Here is a 17723-nt window from a genome sequence, read left to right as displayed (position 1 = left end):
ATGGAGTTGTGGCTCCTCTATGGCTGTCAATATCATCCTCTCTGGGTGTGTTATGCAAATCATATGTGCTGTGTCATCTAGATAGAGGGGGAGAGAGAGAGGGAGGCTGTGTGTGAAGCAAATCATGTTCCTAACAGTCTCTCTCTCTCTCTCTCTCTCTCTCTCTCTCTCTCTCGTGTACGCGGTGTGAGCAAACCATGTATACTAACCAAGGTTTTAAATTTTGGTTTCGGGGGTAATTTAGGACCCACCGAAACCGAAATTTCGGTAATTTCAGTTGAAATGTGTTAAAGGATTAAAAATTTATTTATTTTTCCTGAAATTTCAGCGAAATTACCCAAATTTTGACCGAAATAAGTCACATTTTGCCGATTTCGGATATCGCCGATTTTGGTCTTGGGCGAAATCCGCTGAAATTTCGGATTTCAGCCGAAATTTAAAACCTTGATTCTAACCCATAAACACTCTCTCTCTCTCTCTCTCTCTCTCTCTCTCTCTCTCTCTGTTTGTGTGTGTGAGAGCAAACCATGTGTGTTGACACATACTCTTGTAGTCTCTCTCGATCTAGATGAAAAAGTATGCTAGTATATATGGTTTGTTTAAGAGAGAGACACACACTCTCTAATCTATGATTTACTTCACACAACAGACTATTTATCTGTGGATGAAAGAAAGAGTGTAGGTTAGTATTTATGATTTGCTTAAGACGCCCGGGCGGAGAAATAGACTGTGTGTGTGTGTGTGAGTGTGTGTGTGTGTGTGTGAGAGAGAGAGAGAGAGAGAGAGAGAGAGAGAGAGAGAGAGAGAGGCATATAATAACATATTTCATCTAGATCGATAGCACATCCAAGTGCAATTTCTTGAGGACATAAGGGTGAAGCTTTATGTCTCCTCAACGTTCTACCAGCAAGTTGTCATCAATTAGTTTAAGCCTAACAGGATAACCAGCCGACTAAAGCTAGAAATTCGAGAGCTAAAAAACGTAGATATAGTATGGAAAAACAAGCAAAGTAGAAATTCAGAGGGAAGCCCCTTCCATGGAACAGTGTCCAATTTAGATGAAAAGTTTCACAGAAGGGGTAAATTTTCAGTTCTTAAACAATATAACAGAATTGAATTTTCATCATATTGAACTTATTATGAAGATCACAATTCAAGTGATAACTCTATCTCAACTATTCCACACACGTAAGATCCAACATTGAACCCCTCCATCTCACTGTAAACACAAACAAACTCCCATCAAAATTCACTAAACATATAGGACGGAACCTCAACAATTCCTTTTAACTCTTTCCTAAGTTTTCTCCTCCAAATCCTAACCCCATATCTTCCCAGAAAGATCACAGCAATACAAAATCCCATCAACAACAGCACCTATTATCCTCCAAACTCAGTAGAAATAGACCGCTCCGAATCCAAAAATACCACTCTACTTTCCGCCTTGGTGAAAAGCTTTCCTCCCACATCAACACAACCACCGTACATCCATCTCGATCGGAGTTTTATCGGGCTAGGCACAGTCATCCACGTGCCAAGATCTGGATCAAAAACCTCGGCCCATCGATCAACAATCCACGGACGAACCACATAACCTCCAATAATGTAAATCTTCCCATTCATGGCCCCCGCAGTGGCAAATGCCCTCCCCATTATCATCTCCAGGCTAGTGCCCCAACTAACACGAGGGTCGAAAACCCAGACGTCCGATGACCCGCCCAAAACATAGAGAAATTGACCCAAGACGACACAACCTATGGAAATGATTTTTGGTACACAACCTATTTAGGCTGTGGCCCATCTAATGGACGGTTTGGATCATCCTATGGTGCGGGCCATACCATACTTTGAATATAGTGAGGAGTGCCCTCATCAAAATACTGTAAGTGCTGATAACAGTTCCCATTTTGGGAGAAAAATATGAAAGAGAATGATGGAACCACAGCACCAATGCATTGCAGTGACCAATAATCACCAAACCAATGTTATTTTTTTTGCGCTTTAGCCTTCCAGATGAATGGTCTGGATCACTTGTTTATTATTATAGCATCCTGTCCTAAGAAGGAAATAAACCATTTCTATACCACCAGTAAAAACTGCATTTAAGGTGTTCTGCTTAGCAATCTAATTTTGTTCTCTGAAGTATGGCAGTCTGCTTTTATTCTAGTAGATTACTTGTACTTGGGTCCTTCTTGATTAAATCTAGAGCTCAAAAAACATAGGGTCTACCATGAATTACATACCAGACTCGGTCTTTGGTAATGGAGAGATTCTTTCAGTTTGTGTACAAGCACCAGAGGCAGTAGATGGAGATTAGATGCTCGAAGCCATTGCAGTGGATCAAAGGTGATGGAATGGGTTTACATACATGGTTTAATCCATTGCAGTGGCTTTGGGTAACTCTTCCGCATCAATGGTCGAGAAAACGGTGATGCGGCCACGCTCCAAACATGATAGAACAATGTTGCTGGATTCTCTTAGTAATTGATATCCCATTGGATTGAATGAACTATATATTGTTGGGCTCTTTTGCAGGAAAGAGATGGCAGAGAACATGTGAAAGAAGAGGTCATAACTCAAGAGAGTCAAAGGAGCTTATTGACTCTGTGGGGCAAAACATAGGAATGCGGATGTGGTGCGACGAGGAACGCGGCCAAGATAAAAAGGAGTCGATTCGGGCGAGTTCCATGCCGAGTCAAGGAGTTTTTAAACAATGGGATTGTAACACATAACAATCAACATATATATTGTAACACACAAAAGGCAAATTTTTAGTCATTAAACAATATAAGGGCCCGTTTGGATACTTCCCATTTTGTATTTAGATTTGGATTTGAGTTTTGAATAGAAATTGAATAGATCCCGCAGCTCATGTAGAGGGAGACAAGAGGGAAGGGGGTACTTCCTAGTGGAGGGGAGAGGTTGAGAAGCTAAGAGGGTGAAGGAAACTACCAGAGATCTGTGGATTTCCATTTTCTTATTTCCACGGCATATTTGGAAATCTGAATTTTTTCACCGTCAGCTGCTGAATTAGAAATCCAAGAATTTGATCCAATCCAAATTACAATGCAAAAAGGGGCTGCAAATATGAGACATCCAAATAAAAAATCTTCTCGGCATCTAAACGGGCCCTAAGAGAATTCAAAATTCCAACGTACTGCGTACTGATATTTATATGAAGATCACAATTCAAGTGGCAAGCAATGTAAGATTGAACGCCCCGGAACTGTAACAGTAAAATTCGACCAAACCACCGAACCCTGCAACTCTCCATCTTTCTCTTTGCTTACCACAACATCTGCACAAGTAATATCCAACACCAAACCCCTCGGTCTCTCTGTAAAAACACACAACCTCCCATCAAAATTTGCAAACAATATATCATCGAACATCAAAAATTCCTCCTCGATTCCCTTCAACTCTTCCAACTTATTCTCCTCCCAATCATAACCCTTTATCTTCCCAAAAAAATCAGGGCAATACAGAATCCCGTCAACAACAGCACCTCCCAACATCCACACCGAATCAAACTCTATCGCAACATGACTCCATGAAGACCGCTTCGGATCGAAAACTACCACTTTACCATCTGTCTCCACGAAAAGCTTCCCTCCCAAACCAACACAACTGGGCATCCATTCCAGTCGGATTTCAACCGGGCTAGGCACATCCATCCACGACCCAAGATCCGGATCAAAAACCTCAGCCCACGGCTCAACCAAACATCCTCCGATAACGTATATCTTTCCATTAACGACCCCTGCGGTAGCAGATTCCCTAGCGACTCTCATCATCGGGCCAGCTTCCCAATTATTGAGACGCGCATCAAAAACCCAGACGCTCGATGAAGGAATTCCTTCAACGAAACCACCCAAAACGAAGAGAAATTGACCCAAGACAACACCTACAGATCCAATGGCAAGGGAAGGGATGAGAGGCAGTGGGTAGAGTTTACTGAAGTTTCCGTCATTTCGATCAAGGACGAACCAATTGGGAGAAGCAAAAGGAGAAGCAAGGCTTTGAATTTCAATGTAGAGGGATTGTTGGGTGCAGTTGAGATCGAATCGAGTGGTGAAAAAGAGAGGGGAGCGAAGGAGAGAGCACCATGATCGGCAGACAAGGGAGAGATTGGGGTGGAATAATCGAGGGACTCAAGCAATGCATTGCAGAGCTACATCGTTTGGGAGATTTGGCAAAAGGGTGGACGGCGAATCTTCAAAAACTTGATCAGAGACCTCGTCCATGTCTCTTCTGTTGTGTTTTAATGGCAGATTGTCGTTCATGTTTCTTCGTTTTCTTGGATTGATTACAATTGGCCTTAAGGAAAGTGTGTCTATATTGAACAGACTCAGAGGTATAAAGATAGTCAGAGATTAACATAATCAGGAAAGTGACAAGGATGGGGAAATTTTATGTTTTTAACTTCTAAATCTAGGTTTGTTGCTATTCTATTCCAAAGTAACTAATCTACCACAAACCCAATACTACGGTCAGATCTCTTTAGATCTGATATTCTCTAACAGAATGGAGAGATATCGTGGGGTTTTTGCTTACTACCAGAGAGATCGAGAGTGAGGTTTCTATTTTTATATGAGTCGGGACTATGAACAAAAGCGAATGAACCGGACTTGTGTTCACCTGGCACATGTGGGCCTATAAAGTTGTCCATTACGAAAGGCAAACATTATCAATGTGTTAATCAAGACCATTGATCTTGTGAACTGCCATGCAGCAGCCCTGATGAACCTTGTCCCATTCCTGATGGATCTCTGCCGTTGAATAAATGACAACAAAAAATCTAAAGTGTAGCTTTTCTTAGTGGAATCCTAATAAATGAGGCCTAATGGATCAAGCGGTTAGGATCATCCAATCAAGGTAGGAGGAACACATTTTTCTGGATCAATGGACCTTGTAATGTCCATGTGGCACATTTATATCTTCTTACCATTTTTCTACTAGAGTTTTGACATGGCCTACGCTCTTTGCTGCACTTAATCAGGGTGCACCCTTGAGATTTGACCCAACAATAGAAAACATTTTCAGATGATGTCGCTCGCCTATCTACACTGGCTATTTATGTTTGGGGTTTTTAGTATGGTGTTCTTGATCACATGCACTTATTTGAAAAAAAAAATACAATACGCCCACATTATTAAATTGATCCTAACCATTCGTTTGGTGGCCTGGTGGGTCCCCATGTTAAATAGTTCGTGTCCCGAAAATCATCTCCATAGTATGATCCCAACCACCTGATCGCTACTGGCTTCTCTAGGTGGTGCTCTAATGAGTGGAGGGTTAGTCATACTATGGAGATGATTTTCGAAGCCCAACAAATGAACGGCTTGGATTGAACATATATGGTGGCTTCTGGGGCCAGAATTTTGTCTGTTACCACTGGTCCCAAGTGTGACCGTCTGCCTAATCGTTAAATGCCATAAGTTCTCTCTCTCTCTCCAAGTGTAACCATCTGCCTAATCGTTAAATGCCACTCTCTCTCTCTCTCTCTCTCTCTCTCTCTATAAAGGAACTCCGTACTATGGAAATATCTATACATCAGAAGGTTGTGATCGTCCTATGCAAATTTTAACTGTGCACAACATAGGTAGACCGTAGACCTAAACACTTCCAAGGACAGTCTGATTCGTTCCAAACGAATCAGACCGTAGACCTAAACTCTTTCCACTTATTCTCCTCCCAATCATAACCCCTTATCTTCTCAGAAAAATCAGGGCAATACAAAATCCCGTCAACAACAGCACCTTTCATCATCCACACCGGATCAACCTCTGTCGAATGCGGATAAAAAATTACCACTCTACTATCCGTTTTCACGAAAAGCTTCCCTCCCAAATCAGCACAACCGGACATAAATTTCGATCGGATTTCAACCTGGCTAGGCACATACATCCACGAGCCAAGATCCAAATCAAAAACCTCAGCCCACGGATCAACCAAATAGCCTTCGATAATGTAAATCTTCCCATTCACGACCCCGCGATAGCAAATTTCCTGGCCATTCTCATCCTAGGCCCTGTGTCCCAACTATTGTGACGAGCATAAAAAACCCAGACACTAGATGAGGGAATTCCATTCACTAAACCGCCCAAAACAAAGAGAAATTGACCCAAGACAACAATTGCAAATCCAATGGTAAGCCTACGGATGGGAGGCAGTGGGTAGAGTTTTTGAAGTTTCGGCCATTTGGGTCGAGGACGTACCATTTGTAAGAAAAAGGAGGATTTTGAATGTAAATGTAGAGCAATTGCTGGGTGCAGTTGAGCTCGAATCGAGTGGTGAAGAAGAGAGCACCATGATCTGCAGACTAGGGAGAGATATGGGTGGAAAAATGGAGGGACTCTCACAATGCATTGCAGAGCAACATCGTTTGGGAGATTTGGCAAAAGGGTCGAATGAAAATCCATAGAGGATTGATAAGAGACCTCGTCCATGTCTCTTCTTGCTGTTTTAATGGCATATTGTTGATGAATTAGAGATTTTATGAATCTCGGTTTCTTGATTTGATTACAATTAGCCTTAAAGGAGGGGTGTTTATATTGAACACACTCGTAAAGATAGTAAGTGATTAGCATAACGAGGAAAGTGATAAGAATGGAAATATTAACTACTAAATCTAGCTTAGTTGCTAATCTATTCAAAAGTATCTATCACATTTAAGATCTGCATAGATTTGATATTGTAAGCAGATTGGAGAGATACATACCAAAGATAACGACGGTGAGGGTTCCTATTTATAGAGAAATTATATGATGAAAGGGCCGAGCGTACAAACTGGTACTCATCATCCCATCCTTATATTAACAAGTTTGCATGCCCATTCATCAAATAATTTCTCTATATGTCAAAAGCCGGACTCTTATGCTGGGACCTAGTTTACAAGTCCACATGGCACATGTGGGACCATAAAGTTGTCCATTACGAAAGAGCTTATAACAGCCAACATCTTCGTAGCATTTTTCTTGGTCCCACACCTTTCTTTCATATTAATTAAAACCATTGATCTTGTGGACTATCATAAAGCAGTCCTGATAAACCTTACCCCATTCCGGATAGATCCCTGCCGTTGGATAAAGAAAGGGAAAAATCTGTAGTGTAGCTTTTCCTAGTAGAATTCTAAATGGGGCCTGATGGGCCAAGCAGTTACGATCATCCAATCAAGGGAGAAGAGCACATCTGGTGGATCAATGGACCTGATCATGTCCGTGTGGCACGTTTATCCGAGTTTTGACATGGCCTACGCGCATTGCTGCACTTAATCAGGGTGCACCCTTGATATTTGACCCAACACTAGCAAATTTTCCAAATGATGTCGTTCACCTATCCATAGCCTATGTACGTCAGGGGTTTTTATACGGCAATATCCATACCCTATGTACGTCTGGGGTTTTTATATGCCAATGATAAATTCACCCCCCAAAAGGATAATTCGCACCCATTTAAAGGAGGGTATTGTGGCAGACTTTAATGCTTTTTTACGCCAATTAACGTTAAAGGGGTGGGAATTATCCTACAGGGGGTGCGAATTTATCAGCACCCTTTTAATAGGGAAATGATATATACCCTTTTTCGATTACTTGGACACCCAACAGCAGTGTATCAATGACTGCAGAGCGGCTGATGTACTTCACGTTAGAAGTATTCAATGGGGCTGATTGCCACGTATAGTGATGCTTGGTGTTCCAAGTAACCAAAAGGGGCAGATATACCAGTTCACTTTTTATATGGAGCCCACACTTACATGCACTTACTTAAAAAAAAATACAATAGGCCCACATTATTCGATGGTCCAAACCATTCATTTGGTGGGCCCCACCTTAAATAGGCCGTGTCCCGAAAAACAGCTCCGTAGTATGATCCCAACCCTCTGATCTATACTGGCTGCTCTATGTGCTGCTCTAATGATCAGAGGGTGGTGATGATTTTCTAGGCCCAACAAGTGAACACTTTCTGGGGCCAAAATTTTCAGTAAGTCTAATGGTTGAATGCACAATCTCTCTCTCTCTCTCAGCCCTCTGATCTATAAAAGAAGTACTGCATATTATGGAAATCTCTATCGATCATAAGGTTTGGATCATCCTATTGAAATGATTTTGGTAGCACAACCTATTTAGGTTGTGCCCATGGCCCATAAAATGGATGGTTTGGATCATCCTATAGTGAGGCCTGTACAGTACTTTGTGAAAAATATTAGACTATACGGGCCTACACCATATGAACTGAGAACTGAGAACCAAACCGAGTAGGATCATATCCCCCATAGTCCAAACCCAAAACCGAACCGCATTCTCATGGTTCCAGGAACCCTGAACCGGAACCGAACCACCAAATCCTAGAACCGAACCAAATAAGCCGGTTCGGTTCTTCGGGTTGAACCGAAACCATGTCCACCCCTAGCTACAACAATACAAAATCCCATCAACAACAGCACCCATCATCCTCCACCCCGAATCAAGCCCTGTCAAATCATGACTCCACGAAAACCGCTCCAGATCAAAAGCTTCCCTCCCACATTTACCCAACCGTACATCCATTTCGATCGGACTTCAACCGGGCTTGGCACAACCATCCACCAGCCAAGATCCGGATCAAAACCTCAGCCCCATCAAACAAACATCCCGATAACGTAAATCTTCCAATTCACGACCCCTGCGGTGGCAAATACCCTCGCGATTCTCATCCCTGGGCCAGTTGTCCGACTATTGGCACGGGCGGCAAAAACCCATACGCTCGATGAAGGAATTCTGTTCATTGAACCTCCCAAAGCGAATAGAAAATGACCCAAGACAACCACAGCGGATCCAGTGGCAAGTGAAGGGATGGGAGGGAGTGGGGAGAGTTTCCTAGTGTTTCCGCCATAGAGATCGAGGACGAACCATTTGGAACAAGAGGCATACTTTGGAATGTTAATGTAGAGGAATTGTTGGGTGCATTTGAGATTGAACCGAGTGGTGAAGAAGAGAGGGGCGCAAAGGAGAGAGAGCCATGATCGGCTGACTAGGGAGAGATTAGGGTAGAAGAATCGAGGGACTCGAGCAATGCGTTGCAGAGCAACATCGTTTGAGAGATTTGGCAAAAGGGTCGATGGAGAATCGACCTTGTCCATGTCTTTTCCTGCAGATTGTCATAAATTAGGAATTTGATTAATCTTGGTTTCTTGAATTGATTACCATTAGCTTTAATGCGATTATATAGAATTCTAAAAATGGATAAAGATAGCATCGAGTAACATAATCAGGAAAGTGATTAGGATTGGAAATCTTAACTGCAATATCAATCTTAATTACCAGGGATTTTTGCCAATAAGTCCTTGCTTTACAATATTATTGCTAAATTGTCCTTAATTATTTCATATTTGCCAATTAGGCTCTGTTCTTACAAAATAACTTCCACCAATCCCCAAATCAAACTTCGTTAATTTTATTTTTTGGAATTTGCTAGGGTCCATCGCAAAAGAGATATGAGGGGTTTTTTGCTTACTACCAAGAGATCTTGAATGAGCTCGCCCGTAAAGTTGTCCATTGCGAAAGCGCCCAGCGGCAAACATCTTCATAGCATTTTTCTTTGTCCCACACGGGCTTTACATGTTAATTAAGACCATTGATCTTGTCGACTATCATAAAGCAGTCCTGATAAGCCTTGTCCCATTCCGGATAGATCCCTGTCGTTAGATAAATGCTGACAAAAAAATCTGCTGTGTAGCTTTTATTTGTGGAACCCTAATTGAGGTCTGATGGATCAAGCGGTTTGAATCATCCAATCAAGTTGGGAGAACTGCATTTTGCTGGTTCAAACTCTCTCTCTCTCTCTCTCTCTCTCTCTCTCTCTCTCTCTCTCTCTCTCATGCACACACACCCGCGCGCGCACACACACAAGTAACAGCACACCAGAAATTAAGAGGAAAGGTCATGCCATGGAATAGACTCCAATTAAGATGAAAATGCTTGAAAAGTTTCTCCATATAGCTAATATAATTTAGCCATTGTACCATATGATAATAATAATAAAAGCTTCTACAGTTTCATGTTAGGCAAAATAATCAACTACATATTCCGACACACAAAAAAGGGGCAAATTTTTAATCTTCAAACAATATAAACAGAATTCAAAATTCAACATACTGATCTTCCTATGAAGATCACGTATGAAGATCAAAATTCAAATGCATAGCACTGAAAGATTGAAGACCCCTTCGGAATTGTCAGAATAACCTTCGACGAAATGGCCAAACCCTGCAACTCTCCATCGCTCTCTTTGCATATCTCAACCTCTGCACATTTAATATCCAACACTGAAACCCCCATACTCTCTGTAAACACACACAACTTCCCATCCAAATTCGCCAAAGATGTATGACAGAACCTTGACAATTCCTTCTCGATTCCCTTCAACTCTTTCCACTTATTCTCCTCCCAATCATAACCCCTTATCTTCCCGGAAAGATCATAGCAATACAAAATCCCGTCAACAACAGCACCTCTCATTCTCCACCCCGAATCAAGCTCTATCGAAATATGACTCCATGTAAACTGCTCCGGATCGAAAACTACCACTCTACTATCTGCCTTTGCAAAAAGCTTCCCTCCCACATCTACACACCCGTACATCCATTTTGATCGGACCTCAACCGGGCTTGGTACAGCCATCCACGATCCAAGATCCGGATAAAAAACCTCGGCCCACGGATCGACGGTAGCAAATGCCCTAGCCATTCTCATCCTAGGGCCAGTTTTCCAACTATTGGCACGGGCGTCAAAAACCCATACGCTAGATGAAGGAATTCCTTCCACTGAACCACCCAAAACGAAGAGAGATTGACCCAATACCACACCAGTAGATCCAATAAGGAGGGAAGGGATGGGAGGCAGTGGGGAGAGTTTTAAGGGGTTTCCACCATATAGAACGAGGAGGAACCATTTGGAAGAAGAGCCGTGGTTTGGAATGTCAACGTAGAGGAATTTCTGGGTGCAGTTTAGATCGAATCGGGTGGTGAAGAAGAGAGGGGAGTGAAGGAGAGAGCGCCATGATTGGCAGACAAGGGAGAGATCGGGGTGGAAGAACCGAGGGACTCGAGCTATGCATTGCAGAGCTACTTCATTAGGGAGATTTGGTATTAGGGTCAGCGTAGAATTGATAGAAGATTGATCAGAGACCTCGTCCATGTCTCTTCTCAGTTGTTTTAATGCAGGATAAGAGAGATCATAAGGGATTTTTTTTAGCTTCCTACCAGAAGATCGAGAGAGAAAAGGTTCCTATTTTTTGTATGTCCGATTACACTATATCCAATGGGATCATTCCAAAAGGTGTGACAAAAGCCAATGAAGCCTGACGTAATTTACAACGTCCACATGGCACATGTGGACTCACAAAGTTGTTAGTTACTATAGAGCCAAACGCCCAACATCTTCATAGCATTTTTCTCTGTCCCACACGGGGTCGTTTATGTTAATCAAGGCTCATTCATTTGTTTGCCCCAATGTATATAGTTTGCATCAAAAATCATCTCCACATGATGATCTTAACCCTTTGAAAACCTTATATTGCAAATGAAAAGTATTTACGCAGGGCATTTTGTTATATAAAACCCACAATCAAAACTATTTTACCTCCATTGGAACGATGTCTTAAGGATCTTCCTCTAATCTTAAGCCCTACCTTAGGCATTAACCTAATCTTGTAGGTTAGATGTGTGTCCGCCGCTCTAGGGGTGCAACTCGGGCTGGGTTGGGTGGGTTGAGGTGCAACCCTAACCTTACCCGACCCAACCTAACCCAAGCCTCGGCTTGAGAATAGTCAACCAGCCTAACCAAACTGACCCATCTAACCTGCTTTTTTTCCAAATCAAGTCTAGTTGGGTTCGGGTTAGCCTCAAGCAAAAATATAGAAAATATAACCATAATATTTTAAAAATCACAATGGCAATCCAAAAAAATATTTTTAAAATCCCGACGAAATTAATTAGAGGATGGAAATCGTCCGGATTTGGGCTGCCCAAGACCTCAACCCTGACCCCACTCGAAATTAATTCATGTTGGCTTTTCCCAACCCAACATAAGAAAATGCCAACCTAACCCAAGCTGAAATCAGGTTGAACACGGCCCGACCCAAGTTGCACCTCTATGTGGTCCAGCTTAATTTTTTATTTCAAACTATTATTTTACTTATTTAAATATAAAGATTAGTAGTAGTTGATGACAAATAGGGTCGATACACACTAATATTGGATAAAATATTTAAACTTTATTTTATAATTTTTTTTTAACTATGTACAACCTAGCTAAGACCTAGACGCTCGGATGGATGTTCCAATTCGAAACTGACAAACTCACATTGTAAAAGTAGATCCCAATAACACTATCAACCTAGCTAAGACCAAAACGGATCGTAACCCAGACAGAGCAAAGATCCGGTCCGAATTGGATCCGTTCACACAAACACCCCTCTCACCTGTGACTATCCAGTAAACTATAGTGTCACAGTTGTAATTCCAAGAAACATTAGTGGGATTTATTTTCCATCCTTAGTGGCCAAAAGCTAATTCAATCACTCTTCACCTTCTCATCCTTTCTCCTATAACTTTTGGTCTTCTTCTCATTACAAACTGAGAAAAAAACACTAAAAAAAAAAAATGGGAGAAAAACCGATCCGTTACGGCATTTTAGGGTGCGCCGAGATCGCCCGGAAAGTATCGAGAGCGATATTTCTCGCTCCCAACTCCACCCTCCACGCAATCGGCAGCCGTTCGACCGAAAAGGCGAAGCGATTTGCGGCTGAGAATCGATTTCCAGAGTCCGTAAAGATCTACGGAAGCTACGATGAGGTTCTCGATGACACGTGCGTGGATGCCGTTTATGTGCCCCTTCCCTCGAGCCTCCATTTGCGGTGGGCTGTGTTAGCTGCAGAGAAGAAGAAGCACGTGATTCTTGAGAAGCCCACGGCCCTCCACGTGACGGATCTAGATCGGATATTGGAGGCTTGTAAATCGAACGGTGTACAATTCATGGACGCTACCATGTGGATGCACCATCCTAGGACCCAAAAGATGAAGGAGATCCTATCTGATTCGAGGCTTTTCGGACATCTAAAATCGGTAGGTATTAGGTGTATTTACAAATTTATTAAAGAAAAATTATTAAAAAAATGCAAAGTTTTGGTTAAACTGTGAACAAAGGGTAGACATTTTAATTTTATAAAAAAGGGGCTGTCAGTTAGAGAATATGGCTTTTAGAACAAATATACCCCCCTTGCTCTTTCCCACCACTTTTTGTGGTTCTAATCCCAATGTTATTCGGATACCCATTTGAACTTTTTCTTTCTTCTTCCCTAAGCCTTCCTCTTTCCAACGTGAAAACTCCATTGCCACAGTGAAAAAGCTCCATTGCCATACTGGCTGCTCTCTCATGCAACTCCACCCACGAAATACCTTCATGCGAAAGTCCCTACCAAATCCCATATTATAGTTAGACGGCGGTGGGGATCTGAGGGAAAAAATATAGTGGGGCCTGCTTATTTCAGTGATCTAAAGCATTTACTTGCAGGGCCCTTTCATGTAGCGCCATAAAATCTTCTCTACAGGATGATCATAACCCTGTGATTTGTTAAGGCTGTTTTCATGGGATCCATTTATTCTAACCCTCTATAATCCTAATGGTTCAGATCATCCTGTGGAGACCAATTTGGAAGAAAGTCCTCTCTATTTACACCAGGGCCCAAACAAATAAATGGTTTATTTCACTGGGCCCCACCTGTGTCCCACCTAAGAAAAATGGGATCCATAAGTTTGATTAGATTATCCTAGACCCTTTATCAAACAAGTGGTTCATCTAAGTTTGTTCCAAAGATCACATCTTATATCTCGGAACCACTAGGGAACCACATTTTATACTCCTGAACCATTAGAGAACCACATCTAATATCCCGGAACCACTTGGGAACCACATTTTATACCACGGAACCACTAGGGAACCACATCTTATACCACAGAACTACTAGGGAACCACATTTTCTACCCCGGAACTACTAGGGAACCACATTTTATACCCCGGAACCACTAGGGTACCACATCTTATATCCCGGAACCACTAGGGAACCACATTTGATACCCGGGAACCACTAGGGAACCACATTTGATACCCGGGAACCACTAGGGAACCACACTTTATACCCCGTAACCACTAGGGAACCACATTTTCTACCCCGGAACCACTAGGGAACCACATTTTTACCCAGAAACCACTAGGGTACCCTGCCTTAAACTCCGAGTCGGAAGTCTGAACCAATGGTCGGACTTCCGAATGGAAACCAGTAGAAATGGCAAATCTACTGGTTTCCATCGGGAATCCGAAGGTTGGTTCGGACTTCTGAGTCGGAAGTCTGAAACAAACGTCGGAAATTCGACGAAGACCAATAGAAATGGAGCTTTATCACGTTGGCAATGTAATTTTTTTTTCAAAACTACAATGGCAATGGAGCTTTATCACGTTGCAAATGGAGTTTTTTTTCAACACTACAATGGCAATGGAGCTTGGAAATGTTAGCAATAGAGTTTTTTTTCAAAACTACAACGGCAATGGGGCTTGGAAACATTGCGAATGGAGTTTCACGTTAGAAGGCTTTTGGAAGGCTTAGGGAAGAAGAAAACAAAAAGGTGATATGGGTAGGTGAGAAACATAGGGATTAGAGCCTCTAAAAAGGGTGGGAAAAGCAAAGGGGTATAGTTGTCCCAAAACCAAAATTTTCGTATCTGACAGCCCCTACTTTATGAATTTAAAATGTCTACCCTTGATTCACAATAAAAGTACAACTTTGCGTTTTTTTAATAATTTTCCTTTTATTAATGAATGAGATAAGTGATATCTGCACAGCCATTTTTTTTATATTTGCACTGATCTCTCGTCTTTTATTATTTTGTAAAGAGCTGTCAAATATTGTTACAGTTCCTCTCACAAGCCAATTATATAAGAAAAGACAAGCTGAGTTGGTGCAATTATTACAGCATGGTTGTGCTGATATCATTTTCCTTTCATGAAGGGAAATGGTATCCCTCTCCTCTCATTTCAAGGGTTGAAATCATCCAGTAGGAGTGAATTTTGATACACAGCACATCCATACCAATGCGTAACAAATAGACGGTTTGGATCATTGAACAAGTGGGACCCATTAGTAGTTTTGCCTGCTCGTATTTTTCCTTGAAAAAATATATGTTCATCATCATAATCTGAACCCCAAATATAGTGGGTTGAAAAGTAGAAAACTAACAATAAAATATACTCTTTCTTTCATGCTAGATTCACAGCACATCCTCATTCGCAGCTTCAACAGAATTCCTTGAGAATGACATAAGAGTGAAGTCAGACTTGGATTCCCTTGGTGCCCTTGGTCCTTGGAGACGCTGGCTGGTATTGCATAAGGGCCATCTTATGGGCCGTAGATTACCAATTACCCAAAATAATCGCTGCTCTACCCGCCGTTGATCTAAACAAATCGGGAATCATCTTGTCATGTGGCTCCTCTCTCCATTGGGAGGATGGTAAGGTTGCAACTTTCCATTGTTCCTTCATCGCCCATGAATCAATGGACCTCGAAATTCAAGGGAGCATGGGCTCGCTCCGATTGGGAGATTTCATCATCCCTTACGAGGAGACTGCGGCTGCATTCACCTTCTCTACCGGCGCACATTTCTCCGAGCTCCATTTGGGGTGGAATAAGAAACCCGAAGAGGTTCGCATTGAATTGGAACTACCTCAAGAAGCAATTATGGTTCAAGAATTCACTAAGCTGGCTGCGAGTATTCTAGATTGTGGGTGTGACCCAGATCCGATATGGGCCGACGTTTGTAGAAAACCTCAATTGGTGGTGGATGCCGTGAAGCAATCGATCGAACTCGGTTTCAAGCCGGTAAAATTGTGATTAGAACTGTTATTTTTATGTAAATTGTGCTTACGAATAACTATTTTTAAATATTTCTATAGTTTTGAAATATTCAAAAATCAAAGCTTAACTCAGAGAGTTGTCACGAGCATTCCAACTCAGACAAGTTTTCAACACAACAAGTGGACAGTTAAAAATATTAATCCCAGCGTTCTTTTGGCTTTAACTCCACCAGATGAATAGCCCAAAATCAAATCATAAGGTTCTGTCTGATTGTTTTGCCGCCATGTAAAAAAAAGGAAGAAATCCGAAGAACTTGATGAGATGGCATTCAAAGTGAGATGAAACGTGAAATAAAGTAAAAGTGAAATAGTGTGAAGTAGGGTGTTCGGTTGTCGATGAAGAACCTCTTTTTACCTACTTTCAATTGAGTGCCTCTGGGAGAGTATTTTAGCTCATGCTTATCACATTTTCACATTGATACGCTCTTCAGAAGGTAGAACATGTCTAACATCAGATATGGTGCGCACACATCATCAAACGTTACGATCCTTGTGTTGGGACCCAGATAGAACTCGCCCTCAAAAGCTAGCTGTTGAAGGGAGGGTGCCCGAATCCTTATAAGTCCATCCACATCCTCTCACTCATCTTATGTGGGATATTTGCTTTCATGTGCATCCAGTTCCCACCGTCTGAAACTCACCTTTGTCAGCCATGTAAACGACATTGCCCTAACATAACTGTTGAACCACTATCTATGTGGTGTCATATGAAAAGATGCATAGAGTTGAGAATCCAGTGGTTCGACATATCCGAATTCTCTAATACATACAACACATCAGCATTTTCAGAAAAGTTAGTAGCGTTACCTTCATGAGAACTTAATTTAGGTTCATGATTCCACCCTGTTTCAATCAACAGTCCTTCACATTGTTCCACTCATCGCAACCCCAACACTCCATCTTTTTTGGCTCTTGCTTCAGCCGTTCTGACCATACCTTCATACGGTCCTACCCCTGGAGCCTAAGCGAAGCTACAATTGTATCCATGTCAAGATACTTAATTTGGCTCAAGTTTATGATCTAACTGCCCTATAACTCAGCCATCGAACAAAGTAAAATGTGGGTCTTCTCCTGTTCAACTATTTTAGCATTGGACGCCGTCAACTTATTGATTAGGTTGCTGAACTCGTTTAGGTGTTCCAATAAAAGATGCCCAAATTTCATTTTCAAATTGCAGAGTTACATTGTAAGGTTTTATTCACATAATGATTTCAGTTCATAGGTGTTCTTCAAATTTCCTTTTTTTTAACTCCTTTGTGCTTGTCTCAAAAGAAAAATTGGAAAGCACATAATTGTTGAAAGCAAGAAAAAGTTCCACCATTGGGGATTCATTTTTCTCGACAAACTCTTCATCTTTCATCTTCAACTTCCTCCCCCGTGCCTTGATTACCAAGGGACCCAAAACAGATTATTCTATGTTTACAGCTGTTCATTCAGATCTTATGTCCTGATCTATCGATCTGTTTTATACTTTGAACATATCTATATTAGCAAATATCAATGTCAGGTAAATGAACTATTGCACACAGAAAAACTGTTGCAGATGAAATTTCAAAACATACAGAAGAGTAAGAGAATATGGTAAAGGCAATGCAGTTTTTTTTTTCTTTTTTGAAAGATAACAATTTTATTAAAATGAAAAACTATTACAGTGAAGGGACAAGGCAATGCAGATCATAATTCCTAAAAGTGGGTTCAGATATTTGAACAGATCATGGTCTAAGAAAGGTGGCCTGATTAGCAGACTGTCATCACTTCCTCTGGTTTTTTTCAGTA

General features: G+C 41.6%; 2 pseudogenes; one reads left to right on the top strand and one right to left on the bottom strand.

Annotated features, from left to right (window-relative positions):
* Positions 1–3026: 3026 nt before the first annotated feature.
* On the bottom strand, positions 3027–11242 carry LOC143848930 (uncharacterized; annotated as a pseudogene).
* A 1401-nt stretch (positions 11243–12643) lies between these two features.
* LOC143849076 (putative oxidoreductase At4g09670) lies at positions 12644–15924 on the top strand (annotated as a pseudogene).
* The last annotated feature ends 1799 nt before the right edge of the window (positions 15925–17723 follow it).

Source organism: Tasmannia lanceolata, unplaced genomic scaffold (assembly GCF_043159265.1).
Source record: "Tasmannia lanceolata isolate RefF3 unplaced genomic scaffold, GAP_Taslan_0.1 ptg000016l, whole genome shotgun sequence".
In the NCBI taxonomy this organism is placed as follows: domain Eukaryota; kingdom Viridiplantae; phylum Streptophyta; class Magnoliopsida; order Canellales; family Winteraceae; genus Tasmannia; species Tasmannia lanceolata.
Note: the sequence above shows the minus strand (reverse complement) of the source record. Positions and strands in the feature narration are given on the sequence as shown.